Source organism: Lithobates pipiens, unplaced genomic scaffold (genome assembly GCF_037356315.1).
Source record: "Lithobates pipiens isolate NorthernLeopardFrog02 unplaced genomic scaffold, aLitPip1_a1.2 Scaffold_67, whole genome shotgun sequence".
NCBI lineage: Eukaryota > Metazoa > Chordata > Amphibia > Anura > Ranidae > Lithobates > Lithobates pipiens.
This window is the reverse complement of record NW_027507889.1, coordinates 240,750-261,944: the sequence shown is the minus strand read 5'-3', so window position 1 is coordinate 261,944 and position 21,195 is coordinate 240,750. Positions and strand designations below refer to the sequence as shown.

Below are 21,195 nucleotides of genomic sequence, written 5' to 3'. Positions count from 1 at the left end.
CACAGCCGGGGGTCTTCCGTCTTCGGGGGTCTTCTCGCCGGACTCCTCCGCTATGTGTGTGTAGCTCTTTTGCTAGCGGAGGAGTCCGGCTTTCTTCCTCCCCGCCGCCGGCCTCTTCTCCCGACTTCGGGGGTCTTGTCCCCCTCTTCGGTTCTTCTGCCGGGCCACCGCGCCTGGTTCGGTGGCCCGGTCTTCTGTCGCCGTCTTCCGTTCTTCTGTCGCCGCCTTCGGTTCTTCTGCCGGGCCACCGCGCCTTCTTGTAGCTCTTTTACAGGCGGTGGCCCGGTCTTCTGTCGCCGCCGACTTCCGTTCGTGTTCTTCTTGTTCTTCTTGTTCTTCTCCAGGAGATGTTGACACGTCGCTCCCTCCGGCCGGAATGCCAGAGCCGCGCTGTGCGGTCACTTATATAGTGACAATGGGGCGGTGTCACATGGTATATGTCACATGGGTTGGTCACATGGTGACCCCGCCCCCTTACGATGTCATAGTCCCCATGTGACATCAACCCATGTGACCAACCCATGTGACATATACCATGTGACACCGCCCCATTGTCACTATATAAGTGGCAGCGGAGCGTGTCCCTGGCATTCCGGCCGGAGAGCTCGTCGAGTCAACATCTCCAGGAGAAGAAGAAGAAGAAGAAGAACAAGAAGAACAAGAACGGAAGGCGGCGGCGGCGGCGGCGACAGAAGACCGGGCCACCGCCTGTAAAAGAGCTACAAGAAGGCGCGGTGGCCCGGCAGAAGAACCGAAGGCGGCGACAGAAGAACGGAAGACGGCGACAGAAGACCGGGCCACCGGACCAGGCGCGGTGGCCCGGCAGAAGAACCGAAGAGGGGGACAAGACCCCCGAAGTCGGGAGAAGAGGCCGGCGGCGGGGAGGAAGAAAGCCGGACTCCTCCGCTAGCAAAAGAGCTACACACACATAGCGGAGGAGTCCGGCGAGAAGACCCCCGAAGACGGAAGACCCCCGGCTGTGCAATAAAATATTTTTTTCCCCTGTGTTGTGTTTTTTTTTGTACTTTATTTCACAGGTGAATGGGTAGGGGTACATTGTACCCCATACTCATTCACATAGGGTGGGGGGCCGGTATCCGGGGCCCCCTTCTTAAAGGGGGCTCCCGGATTCCGATAAGCCCCCCGCCCGCAGACCCCGACAACCAACGGCCAGGGTTGTCGGGAAGAGGCCCTTGTCCTCATCAACATGGGGACAAGGTGCTTTGGGGTGGGGGGGCCGCGCGGCCCCCCCTTCCCCAAGGCACCCCCCATGTTGAGGGCACGCGGCCTGGTACGGCTCAGGAGGGGGGGCGCGCTCGCTCGCCCCCCCTTCCTGGCCGGCCGGGTAGCGTGCTCGTACAAGGGTCTGGTGTGGACTTGGGGGGAACCCCCACGCCGATTTTTTTCGGCGTTTGGGTTCCCCTTTAAGCCCATTCCAGGCGGCGGAGCCCGCGACGTCTCCTTCGCGGGCCCCGCCTACCTGTACACGCGCTCGAAATGGGCGGACTTTCCGAGCGGGAACAGTCCGCTCATTTCGAAAGTACAGCGGACAAGCCCACACACGGGCGGACTGTTCGCTCAAACACAGTTTCAGCGGACAGTTTTTCGGAATTTCCGAAAGACTTTGTCCGTCCAACTGTCCGCTGAAACTGTCCGCTGAAAGCCCACACACGAGCGGACTGTCCGCCCAAACACTGTTCAGCGGACAAGGTTGGGCGAACAGTCCGCCCGTGTGTACGCGGCCTTATACTCCTCACCTTCCGCACAAGTATACACATCCAATACACTATCGCGATCCTTTACAATCTCCAACGGGACTAGACAGGGGTGCCCCCTCTCCCCTTTTATTTCCAACCTTCTTATGGAGCCCCTAGCGGAAAAAATTAGATCCCACCCAAATATCACAGGTTTCTCTTTCCCCAATCATACTCATAAAATAAACGTATTTGCCGACGATGTTATTTTATTCCTAACCTCCCCGTCACATTCCTTAATCAATGCCCACATAGTCCTTAACGAATTTCGTAAAATCTCCTATTATAAAGTTAATTTCACCAAATCACTAACTCTCCCTATACATGTCCCACCTGCTCTTCAAAATCGACTACAACTCCAATTCCCCTACTCATGGACTGCAGAACAAATAACTTATCTTGGCCTCCAAATTACCAAAGACCCCTCTAAATTAGCAGATACTAACTATCATGCCCTTATAAAGAAATTAACCTTACAAACCGCTCGACTTGCCAAATCCGAATTAACATGGTCTGGACGCCTAGCGTCTTTTAAGATGTTACTTCTTCCCCAAATCTTATACATCTTCCGCACCCTCCCAATACCCCTCAAGACCACCCATTTAAAAGCACTAGATTCCATACTGACAAAATATATCTAACTAAAAAAAAACTGAGATGTACCACAGTCATATTAGCTAAACAAAGAGGGGCAGGGGGTATGGGGTTCCCAGTCCTGCTGGACTACTACCGTGCATCTCTGCTCACTCAACTTAGAACATGGTTCCTATGTGGAGCGGACATTCCGTGGTGCAAACTAGAACAGACCCTAAGCCCCACCAGAGATCTTTCTCACCTTCTTTTACTTGATAGTTGGAGCCATGTTCCTTTACAAAACTTACCCATGACCCTCCGGGCCTCATGAAAAGCTTGGAGGGATCTATGTGGTGCCTTAACCCCATCGGATAAACAAATAGAAATACCAATACCCCTGGTTACAATTGAAGGTGCTATTCCAAACATTAGACTTATTAATTGGACGTCCAGGGGGATTACCCAGTTAAGTGATATGTTCCATAACGACTTCCTAAAAACATTCCCACAGCGGCAAGAACAATACGGTCTTCCAAGTAGTGAACGTTACACATATGATCAGATCTCCCATCTCTTAAAACCGTTAGGGGTTCATCATTTATATATTCAAGAAGCTGCTTGGAAATTTTTCACAGTCTCTGCTGCTACCCCAAAAGGGATCTCCATTTTTTTACACGCTTTTTCAACGCAAAACCACCTTTATTAAATCAGTACCATTTCAGAAATGGGAGACAGAAATGCAGACCACATTCACATCTCAACAATGGCAAAAAGCCCTAAACACTGTGTATAAATCATCAAAGTGTGTGAATCACTGGGAATTGACTCACAAAATCACGTTGAGATGGTACTTGACTCCATACCGTCTTCATACGTTTTTTCCAGGTCATTCCTCTTTATGCTGGAGGGGATGTGGAGAGGTGAGTAACGTTATGCACATCATGTGGACCTGTAAACATATAACTAGTTTTTGGAATGCTGTGTTTCGATTAATTTCCTCTATTACCGGGTTGATTACATATCCAAAGAACAGCTTGGCTCTATTTAATCTGGGAATTGAGGTATTTCCGCCAGATTTTCGCACGGTGATTACACATATACTGATTGCGGCTAGATTACTTATTACTAGGAAGTGGAAAAGTGATGTTCCCAAAAACATTTCGGACATATATCCTATCATACAAACACACTACAAATGGGGAAGCCTTATGGGCTGTAAAATCAGGTTCCAAGAGACAGATTGATGGTAGGTGGAAATGCTGGCTGGAAAAATTTCCACAGTAGTCGTGAGATTATACTAGTAAATACTGAAGTTTGCCCAAAAGGGTGAGTCCATTACTTTCAAGAGATAAGGCAGGAAGTTATTTATGCTGTACCATAGCGGATATATACCTATAGGTCCATACTGGAGGTCCAAATTGGTAATATAATACTCTTCAGATTATATTTTGTTAGAGGATTTATTGCCAGACCACTTAAATCCCGGTCTTGGTTTTTCTCAGTTCACTTTTTCTTTTTCTATGGTCTTCTTTTTCTTTCACCTTTTCTATATATCTGCTTTCCTAACTTAGAGGCGTATATATCCTTTTACGTGTAAAGGAAAGTCTGCAACTGTTAAGTACTACATTAATCACCTGTAAAAAATTTTAATCAATGCTGTTGACTATTGATCCAAATGTTCCATGTGTGATATATGTATACTGGCTCAAGATTTACTGCTGATTATTGATACTATCATGACATTATGGAATTTTATACACCTATAACGACCTCTTGTAACAAATATGTATGGAAATTTATACTTCTGTTATGTTCTGAAAATATTTCTAATAAAAACTAAACTGAAAAAAAAAAGAGGGTTGAAGGTGCCCAAAGAGATTGCCTATGGCCACATCACCCTGAAAGCGCACCATGTCATCTGATCTCGGAGACTAAGCAGTGGCGGTCCTGGTTAGTACTTGGATGGGAGACCGCCTGGGAATACCAGGTGCTCTAGGAATTTTTTATTTTTTTTGCCGTTGACTTGTTTTTACTTTGTTTTCCATGGTGGCAGTCTTGGCGTTTGTCAAGAGGGTTGAGGGTGCCCAAAGAGATTGTCTATGGACTCATCACCCTGAAAGCGTCTGATCTCAGAGGCTAAGCAGATTCAGGACTTGTTAGTACCTGGATGGCAGACCGCCTGGGAATACCAGGTGCCATAGGCTTCTTTTTTTTTTTGGCATTAGTTTGTTTTTTTCCCTTGTTTACCAAGGTGACCATCTTGACGTTTTTCAAGAGAGTTCAGGGTGCCCAAAGCTATTGCCTAAGGCCACGTCTCCCTTAAAGCAACTGATCTTGTCTGATCTCGGAGGCTTAGCAGGGTCAGGCCTGGTTAGAACCTGGGTGGGAGACCCCCAGGAATACCATGTGCAGTAGGTTTCTTTTTTTTTTTGGCGTTGACTTGTTTTTTTCCTTTGTTTCCCAAGGTGACCATCTTGGCGTTTGTCAAGAGGGTTGAGGGTGCAGAAAGAGATTTCTTACAGCCACATCACCCTGAAAGTGCTCGATCTTGTCTGATCTCGGAGGCTGAGCAGCGTCTGAAATGGTTAGTAACAAACGGGAGACCTCCTGGGAATACCCAGTGCCACGGGCTTCTTTTTGTTTTTTGTTTTTTTTTTGGCGTTGACTTGGCGTTGAGGTGACCATCTTGGCGCTTGTCAAGAGGGTTGAGGGTGCCCAAAGAGATTGCCTATGGCCACGACACCCTGAAATCAACCGATCTTGTTTGATCTCAGAGGCTAAGCAGGGTCGGGCCTGGTTAGATCTGGATGGGAGACCCCCAGGAATACCATGTGCCGTAGGTTTGGCATCAACTTGTTTTTTTCCCTGGTTTCCCAAGGTGACCACTGTAGCGTTTGTCAAGAGGGCTGAGGCTGCCCAAAAAGATTGCCTATGGGCACATGACCCTGAAAGCACCTGATCTCAAAGGCTAAGCAGGGTTGGGCCTGGTTAGTAGCTGGATGGGAGACTGCCTGGGAATACCCATTGCCACATGCTTCTTTTTTTTTTTCTTTTTTTTGGCGTTGACTTGTTATTTCCCTTGTTTCCCAAGGTGACCATCTTGGCATTTTGTCAAGAGGGTTGAGCATGCGCAAAGTGGTTGCCTAAGGCCACATCACCCTGAAAGCGACAAATCTCGTCTTATCTCGGAGGCTAAGCAGCATCGGGCCTGATTTATACCTAGTTGGGAGACCGCCTGGGAATACCAGGTGCCGTAAATATTATTATTATTTTTTTTTGGTGTTGACTTGTTTTTTTCTCTTGTTTCCCAAGGTGACAATCTTGGTGTTTGTCAAGAGGGTTGAGGGTGCCCAAAGCAATTGCCTATGGGCACATCACCCTGAAAACACCCCATCTCATCCGATCTCGGAGGTTATGCAGGGTCGAGCCTGGTTAGTACCTGGATGGGAGACCGCCTGGGAATACCAGGTGCCGTAGGTTTATTTTTTTATTTTTTTGGTGTTGACTTGTTTTTTTCCCTTGTTTCCCAAGGTGACAATCTTGGCATTTGTCAAGAGGGTTGAGGGTGCCCAAAGAGATTGTCTATGGGCACATCACCCTAAAAGCGCCCCATCTCACCGCATATCTGAGGAGAAGTAGGGGCGGGCCGGGTTAGTACGCAGATGGGAGAGCGCCTGGGAATACTAGGTGATGTAGGTTTCTTTTCTTTTTTCTCTTTTTACCCATGGATACCATCTTGGCATTTGTCAAGAGGGTTGAAGTTGCACAAAGATTGCCTACGGCCACATCACCCTGAAAGCGCACCATCTCATCTGATCTCGGAGACTAAGCAGTGGTGGGCCTGGTTAGTACTTGGATGGGAGACCGCCTGGGAATATCAGGTGCTATAGGCTTCTTTTTTTTTTCTTTTTGGCATTGACTTGTTTTTTTCCCTTGTTTCTCAAGGTGACCAGCTTGGCGTTTGTCAAAAAGGGTTGAGGATACCCAAAGAGATTGCATACAGCCATATCACTGTGAAAGCGCCCAATCTCATCTGATCTCGGAGGCTAAGCATGGTCGAGCCTAGTGACCATCTTTGCGTTTGTCAAGAGGGATGAGGTTGCCTATAGAGATTGCCCATGGGTAGGGTCGGGCCTGGTAAGTACCTGGATGGGAGATCACCTAGGAATACAAGGTGCTGTAGGCTTCCTTTTTTTTTTCATTTGGGCGTTGACTTGTTTTTTCCCTTGTTTCCCCAAAGTGCATTTTGGCATTTGTCAAGGGGGTTGACGGTGCCCAAAAAGATTGGCTACGGCCACATCACCTTGAAAGCGCCCCATCTTGTCTCACCTCAGAGGCTAAGCAGGGGCTGAGCCTGGTTAATACCTGGATGGCAGACCGCCTGGGAATACCAGGTGCCGTAGGCTTATTTTTTTTTGCGTTTACTTGTTTTTTCCCCTTGTTTCCCAAGGTGACTATATTGGCGTTTGTCAAGATGGTTGAGGGTGTCTGAAGAAATTGACTATGGCCACATCACCCTCAAAGTGACTAATCTCGGAGGCTAAGCATGGTCAGGCCTGGTTAGTACCCGGATGAGAGACTGCCTGGGAATACCAGGTGCCATAGGCTTCTCTTTTTTTTCTTTTTTTGGCTTTTTTTTCAAGAGGGTTCAGGGTGCCCAAAGCGATTGCCCATGGCCACATCTCCCTGAAAGCAACTAATCTCATCTGATCTCGGATGCTTAGCAGGGTTGGGCCTGGTTAGAACCTGGATGGGAGACCCCCTAGGAATACCAAGTGCTGTAGGTTTCTTTTTTTTTGTTGTTGACTTGTTTTTTTCCCTAGTTTCCTAAGGTGACCATCTTGGCGTTTGTCAAGAGGGTTGAGGGTGCCGAAAGACATTGCCTATGGGAACATGACCCTGAAAGCGCCTGATCTCGGAGGCTTAGCAGGGTCGGGCTTGGCTAGAACCTGGATGGGGAGACCCCCTGGGATTATCAAGTGCCGTAGGTTTCTTTTTTTTTTTCTTTGGCGACGATTAGTTTTTTTCACTTGTTTCCCAAGGTGACCATCTTGGAGTTTCTCAAGAGGGTTGAGGGTGCCGAAAGAGATTTAATACGGCCACATCACCCTGAAAGTGCCTGATCTTGTCTGATCTCGGAGGCTGAGCAGCGTCTGCCCTGGTTAGTAGACATGGACGCCGTCGATAAATTCATTTCGTTCTGTTCCGTTTTGATTCGTAATAAAATTAATTCGTACTTCGTATTTCGTGCCCGAAATTCCGTTCTGTTTCGTACGAAATACGAATTGTCGTTAACGTGTACGAACGTTCTTTACGATAAATTTAAAGGCAAAAACATTGCTCATTATGCTTATTATGACTTGCAGAAGACTTCTGTGATAGAAGTCAATGTAAGTTGCCTGAAGACATCAGTGAAGGACGTTCATCCTCTCTGGGCAGGCTGCCAAGAAAAGAACAAAATGATACAATGTTTCTTCTTCAATGGGCTGAACTCCATGTGTAGAAGTTCTCAGTTTAACCATTTAAAGACTAAATCTTTTCTGACACTTGTTGCTTACAAGTAAAAATCCAGTAGGTCTTTCAAACGCAAGTTAGCCCTTTTTTTTTCAGTCGACCTCTAGGGAGCAGTGACATTAGTAGCGTGACATACAGCAATGACACCTGCACCGTGATAGAGTGATCTGACAACAGCACCGTGATAGAGAGCACTGACATCAGCAGCGTGACATACAGCAATGACACCTGCACCGTGATATACAGCACTGACAGCAGCACCGTGATAGAGAGCACTGACAGCAGCGTGACATACAGCAATGACACCTGCACCGTGATAAAGGGCTAATTTGCATTTGAAAGACCTCTGCGCAAATACCACGTCACAAAATATTGCAACAACCGCTATTTTATTACCTAGGGTCTCTGCTAAAAAAAATATATATAATTTTTGGGGCTTCTGAGTGATTTTCTAGCAGAAAATACTGGATTTTTACTTGTAAGCAACAAGTGTCAGAAAAGATTTAGTCTTTAAATGGTTAAACTGAAAACTTCTACACACGGAGTTCAGCCCATTGAAGAAGAAACATTGTATCATTTTGTTCTTTTCTTGGCAGCCTGCCCAGAGAGGTTGAAAGTCCTTCACTGATGTCTTCAGGCAATTTACATTGACTTCTATCACAGAAGTCTTCTGCAAGTCATAATAAGCATAATGGTTGAGATCCGGAATTCGTAAACAAAAGTTCGTATTCCGTACAGAATTCGGACGCACGGCAATTTGTATTTCGGATCCTCCCGAACGTACAAATTTTGAGAAATTCGTACGAATTTGCGATTCGTACGAAACGAAGCGCACATGTCTACTAGTTAGTAACAAATGTGAGACATCCTGGCAATAACCAGTCCCATTTGCTTCTTTTTTTTTTTGGGCGTTGACTTGTTTTTTCCCCTACTTTCCCTAGGTGACCATCTTGGTGCTTGTCAAGAGGGTTGAGAGTGCCCAAAGGTATTGCTTATGGCCACGACACCCTGAAAGCAACCAATCTCATTTAATCTCAGAGGCTAAGCAGGGTCGGGCCTGGTTAGTACCTGAGTGGGAGACCGCCTGGGAATACAAGGTGCCGTAATTTTTTATTTTTTTGCCGTTGACTTGTTTTTTTCCCTTGTTTCTCAAGGTGACCATCTTGGCGCTTGTCAAAGAGGGTTGGGGATACCCAAAGAGATTGCCTACGGCCATATCACCGTGAAAGCGCCCGATCTCGTCTGATCTCGAAGGCTAAGCAGGGTCGGGCCTAGTGACCATCTTTGCATTTGTCAAGAGGGATGAGGGTGCCCAAAGAGATTGCCTATGGGCTGGGTAGGGCCTGGTTAGTACCTGGATGGGAGACCGTCTGGGAATACCAGGTGCTGTAGGCTTTTTTTTTTTTTTTGGAGTTGACCTGTTTTTTATTTCTGGTTTCCCAAGATGACCTTCTTGGCATTTCTCAAGAGGGTTTTGGGTGCCAGAAGAGATTGCCTCTGGCCATTCCACTCTGAAAGCACCCAAGCTCATCTGGCCTTGAAGGCTAAGCAGAGATGGGCCTGTTTAGTACCTAGATGGGAGACCGCCTTTTTTTGTGGTTCCCCAAGGTGACCATCTTGGCATTTCTCAAGAGGGTATTCCCAGGCGGTCTCCCATCTAGGTACTAATCAGGCCCGTCCCTGCTTAGTATCAGATGCTTTCAGGGTGATGTTGCCATAGGCACTCACTTTTGGCACCCTCAACCCTCTTGACACCAAGATGGTCACCTTGGGAAACAAGGGAAAAAAAGAAGTCAACTATGCCATATTAGCACCTAAAGAAATGAGATAGGCAGTCATAAACTAAAAGATGCGTAAATTCCAGAAAATGTACCATCGTTTTCAGATGCTATAACATTTGCGCAAACCAATAAATATACGCTTATTAACATTACCAAAGACATGTGGCTGAATAAATTTTGACCTTAAAGTATGAATAAAATTGAGTTTATTGGATTTTTCTTTTAACAAAAAGCAGAAAATATAAATTTCTTTCAATATTTTAGATTTTTCCGATTATATCGCAAAAAAAATAAAAAATTGCAGAGGCAATCAAATACCTTCAAAATAAAGCTCTATTTGTGGGAAAAAAGGATGACCTACCCACACTGACCTACCCGACACACGCTGACCTACCCGACATACATACACTGACCTACCTGACATACATACACTGACCTACGTGACCCACACTGACCTACCCGACATACATACACTGACCTACGTGACCCACACTGACCTACCCGACGTACATACACTGACCTACCTGACCCACACTGACGTACACGACACACTCTGACCTACCTGACATACATATACTGACCTACACGACACACACTGACATACACTGACCTACCTGACACACACTGACCTGGTACCTGACATACAAACTTGATTGACCTACCTGACCAGGAGGAGATAGACTTCATTTGTTCAGGTACTACAGCAGCAGCTCATCCGTGGTGCTGGTGTGCAAGGCAGCCAGAGGAGAGCCGCCCACCCAAGTGGGTATTGATGTGGTGCGGCCGCCGCATTGTCATTTCTGCCGCCTTCTTCCTGCTCCAGGACAGCGAGCTGGGAGAGGACTAAGATTGGAGGAGTGTAGGCTAAGGGAGCTGCTGCGAATGCTGCTCAGGGTGGCGACGTCATCCCTTTCTCTCCCTCCTGGGCTCTACACTCCACGCTACCATAACAGCTGCGGGACAATCCAGACCAGAAGTCGTAGGCCAGGCCCCATGAGCACTAGCGCGGAGGAGGAGGAAGTGCAATCCTCCTCTGCTTTGAATGTTGGGCAGTGTGGGCACAGTGGGCAGTGATGTTAATGGTTGCTAGCCGCCAGGCGGCTATAGCAATCAGTGACCAAGAGTAAAGTCGGGTGGAAGCGGGGCAGAGCTAAAGCTGGAGCTGGAGCCAACCATGGCTCAGTCTGCCCCTGTTCCCTGCATTCTGGACCGAGACTCAAGACTCTGGGCTATTGGTCCCAGACTATGGCCACCCCCTAAAGACGCCTCTGTTCGTCCCCAAAGTAGGGACGTACATCAGAGTGCAATGGTCGGCAAGTGGTTAAAGCGACGCAGTGCCGAATCGCAAAAAGTGCTCTGGTCTTTGGCCAGCCAAATGGTCCGGCGCTGAAGTGATTAAATGCCCAAAATGGTCCTTGGTGACTAAAAAAGGCACACTCCTGACCTTTGAATGCCAAAAAGGTCCTCGGTGACCAGGGGCGGACTGACAACTAATGGGGCCCCCAGGCAATAGAAGCTCATGGGGCCCCCTTGGGCGCCACACCTGCACAGGGAGACACGGGGGGAGCACACAGGGGGAAACTGGAGGAAGAATGCACACGCTCACACAGGGACACACACACACACAGGGGGACACACACGCACACACACACAGGGGGAACCACTTACACACACACGGGGACACACTGACGCACACAGGGGGGGCACACACAGGGGGACACACTCGCACACAGGGGGAGAGACACAGGGCAAGAAACACACACACACACACACAGGGGAAGAAACCTACGCACACACACAGGGGGACACACACACACACACCACACACTCACACGGGGGGCACGCACACTCACACGGGGGGGGGACACACAATCACATGGTGGGACACACACACTCAGACGGGGACACACACACACTCACACAGAGACACACACATTTATACTGGGGGAAACTCACACACACAGGGGGGAAGACTCTCTCACACACACACACAGGGGGAGACACACAAGGGGAGGCACACACACACAGGGGGACACATTCTCTCAAACAGGGGGACACACACACGGGGACACACACACACACCACACACAGGGGGACACACACACACTCACACCACACACACACACACACACACACAGAGGGGGGATACACTCTCACACACACACAGGGGAATACACTCTCTCACACACACACACACACACACGGGGGGACACCCACTCTCACACAGGGGGAGACACACACAGGTGGACAGGGACACACACACAGGGGGACATTCACACACACACACGAGGACACAAACACAGGGGGACACTCACACACATGGGGACACAAACACAGGGGGACACACACACACGGGGGACACACACACGGGGGACACTGTGGGTTGGGGGGATCCGGGGCCCCATGCATTCTGTACCGCCGCCTCCCATCACTTGTGGCAGGCCCAGGCTTCACTTACCGAATGCCGATAATAACGGCGCAGCTCCCCGCCGGCCCCTCCACTCTTCTGCTGTGCCCGTATCACATGCCGCGATCATGCCAATTACAATACTGCTAACGGCGCACTGCTCCCCGCTGGCCCCTCCTCCCCTCCCGTCCGTCCCAGGTGCTTGTACGGTATGCGTTGTGACATCACCTGGGACGGACGGGAGGGAAGGAGGGGGGCGGCGGGGAGCAGCGCACCGTTAGAAGTACCGTTAGCAGTACTGTAATCGGCATGATCACGGCATGTGATACGGCACAGCCACTTCAAGTGGCCTCTCATGTGGCCGAGACCGGGCCGGGCCCCTAATGACCTCGGGCGGCACCCGAGTGACCGACTGGTCAGTCCGCCCCTGTCAGTGACCAAAAACAGCTGGGTGTGCTGTTTTTTTTCACTGGGGCCCGTTTTTGGCCTCCAAGGATAATATTTAGCCTAGAAGGGCCAGGCTTTTTTTGGTCACTGAGGACCATTTTTGGTATTCAATGTTTGGTTGTTTGTATTGCACAGTGACCTTTCTGTAACCTCTAGCCTCCCTCTGCTGTGATTTATTACAATGCACAGTAGGTAAAAGTACCTTTGCCGGGTTAGCCCCCCCCCCCCCCATATCAATATTTTAAAAAAATCGTATTCAGTTTGTTAGATCTTTTTTAGATCAGGTTAGATCAACTGTTGTTTGCGTTAGATCTCACACAGAAGAAGCAATATTAACAGTTATTTGCAGGGGGGCTAAACCGTCATCAGCCCGCCTTATCAAATTTTCTGGCCAAAAATCATTCAGGCTGATAAATATTTGTTAGATCCGCTAAGATCAAGTGGTTTTAATGTTAGATCTCACATAATTAGAGACTTATTAAGAGATTAATGAGGGGGGCTGCCCCCTCCCCTTATCTCCTTTCCCATCAAAATAGAGATATTATGGACGGGTTAGCCCCCCACATGCAATTTTGGCCAGAAAAAAAATATTTGTTAGATCCGGTAAGATCAAGTGGTTTTGACGTTGGATCTCACATAATTAGAAACTTATTAAGTGAATAATGAGGGGGTTGCCCCCCTTATTTAATTTTCTGGCCAAAAACCATTCTGGCTAATATTATTTGAAGAAAAGGGGAAATTGAAAAAAGGGGGACTGGAGGGTAACCAACCCCCGGGACTTTTACAACGGCACCAAATATATTCAATCCATAAATAAAATCATTGAAGTTTTTATTTTAGTGTACAAAAAGCATTTATCAAACAATTACATCCATTTACATATAAAATAAAAGATGCGGGTATACAAAAGTTGGTATATAAGCCTACAAGGCTCCATAAGTTACCACATTTATATACGATTTAAACTGCATTGTTTCTGTCCTACATGTTTCGCTCTTCGGAGCTTCCTCAGGACAATTGCAGAATACAGCAATCAGTAGAAAACTGAAATTATACAAACAGATCATTTGTTTAGAGAAACAAATACATAGATAGTTCTGTACACACACAACCCCGAGGGGTACAAGAGGTGTTTTGCCCACATAGGCTGACACATCTATATTGAGTAGATCTGGTGGTAGGATTCATTCATGTCCAGCATATTGGTTGGAGAGGAATGAAGCCCCCACCCTTAGAGTATTAAAACACAGAGCATAGTTTGCATATCAATATTCAGTAACCTATTAGTTCTCCAAAAGGGAACAACCAGACCATACCATATGGATGGTGTCCCAAGATTGAATACATAAGGTATAAAATATAGTTCTCCTCTATGGAGATTGCAGATAGGGTCAAAATAAAGATAAGAATGAAAATAAAATAAAATGTGTGAAGAATACAAATACAATGAAAAAGGTGAAAAATAAAAGTTAAAAATATTGTAATGAAAATAAAAAAATATATAACAAATGAGAACAAGAAAAGCATCTTACCCAATATGTCTGGTAAATTAATACAAATTGTCTATCGTAGTTTTCAAATGTTCTATGCATCTATTAGTACTTAAGCGAGGACAAACTTTTTTGTCATCAAGCATGCGGACCGTGGCGAGGGCACCCACCGAGGACCCCCCAATTGCTCCCCCCCAGGGATCTGCAGAAGCACGAGAAACATATATATAATATAATATATGTAGACCACTTCAATGAAGTGTCAAAAATGGCACAATAAACACTATAGAACATACCTGGTGGAGCCAAGGAGATGTCTGAACTAGAACCAGTTAGGCATACCCAGTACCTACGAACCCTATGTGTTGTCAGATAGAGATTAAACAAGGTATAAATTCTGAACACAAGAGATCTCTCTGTGCTGTTTTCTGAAAGAAAAGAATAAGAAGAAAAGCCATGTCCCCATCAGTGTTGTATAAACATCTCAAGAATATAGAATGCGTGACTCTAGACTTGGACTTCCGGATCATCCGTCTAGTCCCATCAGAGCCATTCCATTCCTACCTGTTGAATATAGTGGTATGATACAGTCAAAAAGGTTTAAGTGCTTTTTCATACGTGCAGCAGCTCCACATGTCAGCTTCCATCGCTTGCTTGGATGACACTGACCGGGACCCGCATTATAACTCGTGCTTACAGCCCGGCGGCATCTGACGTCACCGCCGGGCTGCGGGCACACCTACTGGGAGGATCTCCTTCGTGCGCGTCTAGATGGCGAGTGCGCATGCGCAAAGGACGTAATTTACGTCCATATAGCGCGTCGGCCATGTTGGATTCTGGCTAAAAGTCAGGAGATTTACCAGCGATCTCCTTCGTGCGCGTCTAGATGGCAGATGCGCATGCGCGAAGGACGTGATTTACGTCCGTATAGCGCGTCGGCCATGTTGGATTCTGGCCAGAGTCAGGAAATTTGCCAGTGATGATCCATCTGTGCCAGTACTCTGATAGAGACCTGACATTCGGTCAGAGACAGGCAGCCATGATGGCTAAGGGCAATATGCCCTGATCTTACTCTCGGATAAATCAAAGTGCAAATACACAGAGATGAAAATGGGCCGACATAAATGTCAATCACCATACATCCCTGATTTCAAAGATGGAAAAAAGAATTGTTTGCAACAGACAAGCAAAAAAAGAGAGAAGGGGACCTCACATTTAGAAACGGGGCGGGCTAATCGAACCCCCAACTGGTTGGAAAAGGTTGTAGGTCAGACCCGGCCCGGGGTGCCCGTACAGACCCAGGAAGGGCAAGGAGCACTCGGAGGGTCCCCCTCAGGTATGGAGCCCCCTCCCAATCCGCGAGCCATCAGACATCCACGCCAATATATTGCCTATTTGACAAAATACAATCATTTATTATTACAATATACCAGGGGGTAAAAAAAAAAAAAAAAGTCATTTAAAGAAAAGGTTTGAAACTGATTGCATCATTAAGTCCCGGGGATCGGGTAGCCTCCAAATTAAATATCCATCGAGTCTCTCGTTGTAAAAGAGTATGATTATAATCCCCCCCTCTATCTCCCGGGGGAACATATTCCAAAGGAAAGAAGTGCATGAGACCATCGTTGAACTGATGATATAAACCAAAATGTCGGCTGATTGGAGTTTCCATCTTCTTCCCCCGCACCAGGGACACATGGTCCCTGATGCGGTGGAAGAAGGGACGCTTTGTCTTCCCAACATAGAAAGCATTGCATTGACAAACCATAATGTACACCACCCCCACTGATTGACAGGTCACAGCAAATGTGGGTTCAAATAAACGACCATTTGGCAGACGTATGGATCTCGATGCATGTAAATATCTGCAAAAAACACATTTGTGGCACGGGGTACATCCTGTTTGTTTAGGACCCACCTTTACGGGAGGGGAGAAATGACTTTGTACTAGAGAATCCTTCAAAGATCGTGATCTCCTATACGTGATACCCGGATATTCCGGGAGATGTTTTGCTAAGAGGAGATCCCCCTTCAAGAGATACCAGTATCTCTGAAGGATTCCTTTAATTTGCGAATGTTGTTCGTTGAATGTGGTGATGAATCTAACCTCTTCATTCTTCCCCCCTTTACTATAGAAGTATGGGGAATAATAATGGATGCTGCCCTCCGAGTTGCAGAGGGTCTCATTATTCTTGCTGGGGATATGAATGTGGTGCTCTCACCTGATGCTGACAGATTTGGAATGGCGCCTAAGCATGGCTCCCCGCTGGCTCAGTGTATTGGGTCATATAACCTGGTGGAGGCCTGGAGGTGGAAAAACCCACATGTTAGAGCTTACTCCTGTCACTCCACCATGTTTAATACTCTTTCTAGGATTGATTTATGTTTTGTGTCCAATGAATTATTGCCGAAAGTGCTGGAGGCCCAATATCTGCCTCGTGCTGTCTCGGATCACTCCCCACTTCTGGTCACCTTTGACATGGAGAGACCGAGAGGGTACGTGGTGTGGAGGTTGAGCCCATTGTGGCTCAAGGAGGAAAGTTTTGAGAGGTCTACGCAGTCGTCTATTGGTGACTTCTGGGTGGACAACCGGGCAGGGGCCCCTGTCGGAGTCACCTGGGATGCGTTTAAGGCCACACTTAGGGGCTCAGTAGCCCGTTGTTATTAAACAACTTAGATCGGATAGGCAGTAGAAACTCCTGGAGGCAGAAAGGAAAGTGACAGATGCAGAGGTGGAATACATAGCAAACCCCAATTCAGATACATATAGAGGTTGGAGGGAAGGGGTGCGCCACTTAGATCTTGTATTAGTAGAAAAGACCCGGAAATTTTTTTTATACCAGGCGCAGCGCATATTTGAATTTGGTAATAAGAATAGTAGGCTGTTGGCATACCTGGCCCACTCACAGCAAACCCCAGCTTTCCGTGGCAGGCAATCTCATTGGAGAAAACAGCTTTGCCGATGCGACCCAGATTTGGGAAAAAACACAACGATGTTTACTCCAATGGTTGCACCCTTTAAAACAGAGCACGTGTTCTGCTATGCGATTCTTTGAAGCAACGTACCAACGCTATTTAAAAAAATCTGACCTTTGAATGAACATCTACATCTATTTACAAGGAATTCTAAATACATAAATAAAACAGGGCATACCCTGTATGAGGTGGCTGTGCAGTGCAAGGGTGCTTTCCGTGGCAGGCCATCTCATTGGAGAAAACAGTTTTGCCATTGCGACCCAGATTTGGGAGATACCGCAACGATGTTTACGCCAATGGTCACACCCTTTAAAACAGAGCACATATTCTGCTATGCAATTGTTTGAAGCAATGTATCGACGCTTTTTCAAAAATCAGGCCTTTGAAGTCACATCTACATATATTTACAAGTACTTGCAAATAAATAAACCATAACTGTGCAGTGCAAGGGTGATGGCCATGTCCGGCAATCTCATTGGCGAAAATGGTTTTGCCATCATGACCCTGATTTTGTAAATGATGTAAACGTTTACTCCAACGAATGCACCTTTAAAACAGAGCAAGTATTCTGCTATGTCACCGTTTGAAGGAACACATTGATGCTATTTAACCACTTGCTTACTGGGCACTTAAAGAGGAAGTAAACCCTGATGAGTTTACTTCCGCTTTCATTCCCTGTAAAGGCAAAGCATAATGGACTACTATGCATCACATAGTAGTCCATTATGTGTCACTTACCTGACACAGGAGCCAGCAAAGTCACCGCTGTCCCCTGTAGTTCCAAGCGTCCATCTTCTTGGTGGGTCTCGCTGCTCCGGCACTGTGATTCGCTGGAGCAGCGATGTCGTCACTGCTGCACATGTGCACGGGAGCTGAGACTCTCGGCATTGCCATCATCGACGATACCCCGCTCAGTGCACCGCTGTCTACGGCGCATGCGCCGTAGATAGCGGTGCCCGTCTTCGGGCAAATATCTCCTAAACCGTATAGGTTTGGGAGATATTTCTTGGACCTACAGGTAAGCCTTAATCTAGGCTTACCTGTAGGTCAAAGTGGTTTGTAAGGGTTTACAACCACTTTAAAAACACTTCCTGCCCAGACCAATTTTCAGCTTTCGGTGCTCTCACACTTTGAATGACAATTACTCAGTCATGCAACACTGTACCCAAATGAATTTTTTGTCCTTTTTTTTCCCCACGAATAGAGCTTTCTTTTGGTGGTATTTGATCACCTCTGGGGTTTTTATTTTTTGCGCTATAAATGAAAAAAGACCGAAAATTTTGAAAAAAACGCATATTTCTTTGTTTCTGTGACAGAATTATACAAATTATTAATTTTTCTTCATAAATTTTGGCCACAATTTATACTGCTATATATCTTTGGTAAAAATAACCCAAATTAGTGGATATTATTTGGTCTTTGTGAAAGTTAGAGAGTCTACAAGCTGTGGTGCGAATCGCACAAAATTGATCACATCTGATGTACTGGTGGCCTATCTCGCTTCTTGTGACCCGAACAGGTCAGGAAAGTACAAATACCCCCCAAATGACGCCTTTTTGGAAAGTAGACATTCCAAGGTATTTAGTAAGAGGCATGGTGAGCTTTTTGATGTCATTTTTTTCCCACTATTCTTTGCAAAATTACTGCACAAAATTGTCATTGTAATAGGTTATTTCTCCAACATGGCATGTGTATACTACAAATGACACACCCAGAAAAATTCTGCTACTCCTCCTGAGTATTACAATACCACATGTGTGGGACTTTTTCACACATAGAGAGGCCCAACATGCAGGGAGCGCCATCACGTGTTCTAGGAGCATAAATTACACATCTAACTTGTTGACTACTTATTACACTTTTGAATGCCCTGGAGCACCAGGACAATGACACGTGGCACTGATGACAGGTGGCACTAATATGTGCCACCGATGACAGATGGCACAAATATGTGGCACCGATGACAGATGGCACAAATATGTGGCACCGATGACAGATGGCACTAATATGTGGCACCGATGACAGATGGCACTAATAAGTGGCGTTGATGACACGTGACACTGACAGGTGGCACTGACAGATGGCATTAATACGTGGCACTGATGAGATTGCACTGATGACCGATGGCACTTATACGTGGCACTGATGACAGATGGAACTGGGGACAAATGGCACTGACAACATGTGGCACTGGGGACAGATAGCACTAACAGGTGGCACTGGGGGTGGATGGCACTGGGGCAGGATGGCACTTTAAATTTTTTTTTTTTTTAACAATGACGGCCGCTGCAGCCATTCATCTCTCCCTTCACACACTCTGTCTGTGTGAGGAGGGAGAGCGGCGCTGAGAGATCTCATATGTTTACATATGAGATCATCTCCCATTGGACACGCCGATCGCGATGTAAACGGCCGCTGTGATTGGCCGTTTACAGCGATCTGTGTTTGCCTGTCCCCGGGGGACATGGCAAACACAGAACTTCCGATGCGCGTCCGCGGCGGCGCGCATTGCGGAAGTAAACAGGACGTCCAGGGATGGCCACCCGGAATGAAAGCGCCTGCTCTACGGCCGTCATTCGGCTATAGGGCGGGCGCGAAGAGGTTAAAAAATCTGGGATGCGATGCACATATATATTTTTACAAGTACTTATAAATAAAAATAAAATATGGGATCCCATGGATGAGGTTGCTGCTTTCCACGTCAGGCAATCTCATATAAAAAAAAAAAGTTTATTTTTCTTCAAATGCAACGCTATTGCAAAAAAAAACATGGGTTGTGCTCAACCTCTATCTATAGCTAGAGATACGAGTAATTAATCATGGGATCACGTGTATGAGCTAGCTTTACAATGCAAGTGTGCTTTACAGGTCAGGCAATCTCATTGGAGAAACCGGTTCATGCCAAGATACACATTGATGGAGGATCAAAGATGTGTGATTTGATGGAAAATAAATGTCATACACATACAGTAGGATGAGTGTTTGTTGGGTGAAGGGGGCCAGAGCATAAAGAGGCTGTGAGGAAAAGGAGGGCCAGGAGTGTTGGGGCTATGATGTGAAGGAAGGTTCAAGGACAGCGATGTTGCAGGGGAAAGTGTGAAATTAAGGGGGGATCGTGACATCCAGGGTCTGGTACTTACCTGCGATCCCATACCTCAGTTGTGGCACAGAGAGTGTTCTGCGTGTCCAGCATGGCAATTACCAAAGAGCTTTAGGAACTTATGAGTAAACCGTACATTGGAAATACAATTCAATACAGGAGACATGAGGGTAGCCTGCTCATTAGAGCTTACAATCTCTAAAACAGATAAAATAAAAACAATAGATTTTTTTTATAACTTAATTAAGATTTATTTATTTTTGTTGTTTTTCAGATCAGTGCTTAAGGAAGCTCACCACATGAATTTTAGAATCAAAATTACACAGAGGGAAGTAAATATTACAAGTAACACTACAAGCTCAGAATACATCAAGATGGAAGAAACGTCATGTTATAGATGGTGCAAAAAGTCATCTTTCTCCCCCTGCCCACCATGTCTCTCTTCTCTCCTCTCCCTCCCCACATAACTAGAGTATGTAAATACAATTAAACTCTGTATTAACAGGTGTGCTTCTCTCTTCTTGCCTTTCAGTGTCCTTTATTTAAAAAAAAAAAAAAAAATGCAGGTTTATTTCCTTTTTAGTTTTTTTTTTTTGGATGGAGGCATGGGTCCCGTGACATTCAGCTTGGTATTCTTCAACCACGCTCATAGGATGCTCTTGCGGTTTGTTCTATTTCTCATTTTCTCACATGCAGATCCCTCTGTTGTTTGTGTAATTACATCCCATCAAGTTGATTCCTTACAAAAGAAATAGAGAGTAAACAGGTGAATGCAAGTTCAAAGATGCCTTACCGATTTGTGAACATTAATTATTGGGAGTAACATCCCCTAGAGCAGGCATGGCTAAATGATGGACCCAGTCACTGTCCTATTTGCATACTCACAGGGTGATCGTGTGGATGGGAATATGGTTGAAACAGCACCACATCACAAAATGAATTACAACATTGATTTGCTTTTTTGGAACCCTATGGACTTTATAGGCACGAAAATACAGTGATATATCTTTAAGAAAAGATATGATTTTTATACTTACCATAAAATCCTTTTCTCTGCAGTTCACCACCTGACACAGCTGCTCTTAGACCACTGGGACATCCCCAAGCAGTGCCAAAATGAGGGGTGGCAAAACAGCATAAAAACTACACCCAC

The 21,195-nt window shown here is 46.3% G+C and overlaps 1 long non-coding RNA gene and 4 pseudogenes across 1 annotated transcript in view; 4 read left to right on the top strand and 1 right to left on the bottom strand.

Annotated features, from left to right (window-relative positions):
* Window positions 1-5,688: 5,688 nt before the first annotated feature.
* On the top strand, window positions 5,689-5,807 carry LOC143959133 (5S ribosomal RNA; annotated as a pseudogene).
* A 294-nt stretch (window positions 5,808-6,101) lies between these two features.
* Window positions 6,102-6,220, top strand: LOC143959264 (5S ribosomal RNA; annotated as a pseudogene).
* A 775-nt stretch (window positions 6,221-6,995) lies between these two features.
* Window positions 6,996-7,114, top strand: LOC143959216 (5S ribosomal RNA; annotated as a pseudogene).
* Window positions 7,115-9,045: 1,931 nt separating this feature from the next.
* Window positions 9,046-9,236, top strand: LOC143959185 (5S ribosomal RNA; annotated as a pseudogene).
* An 11,045-nt stretch (window positions 9,237-20,281) lies between these two features.
* LOC143959112 (uncharacterized) overlaps window positions 20,282-21,195 on the bottom strand; it is a 60,916-nt gene continuing 60,002 nt past the window's right edge. The window contains exon 2 of the long non-coding RNA XR_013270174.1: window positions 20,282-20,781. This is a non-coding gene — a long non-coding RNA (uncharacterized LOC143959112). The remainder of the gene's footprint in view (window positions 20,782-21,195) is intronic.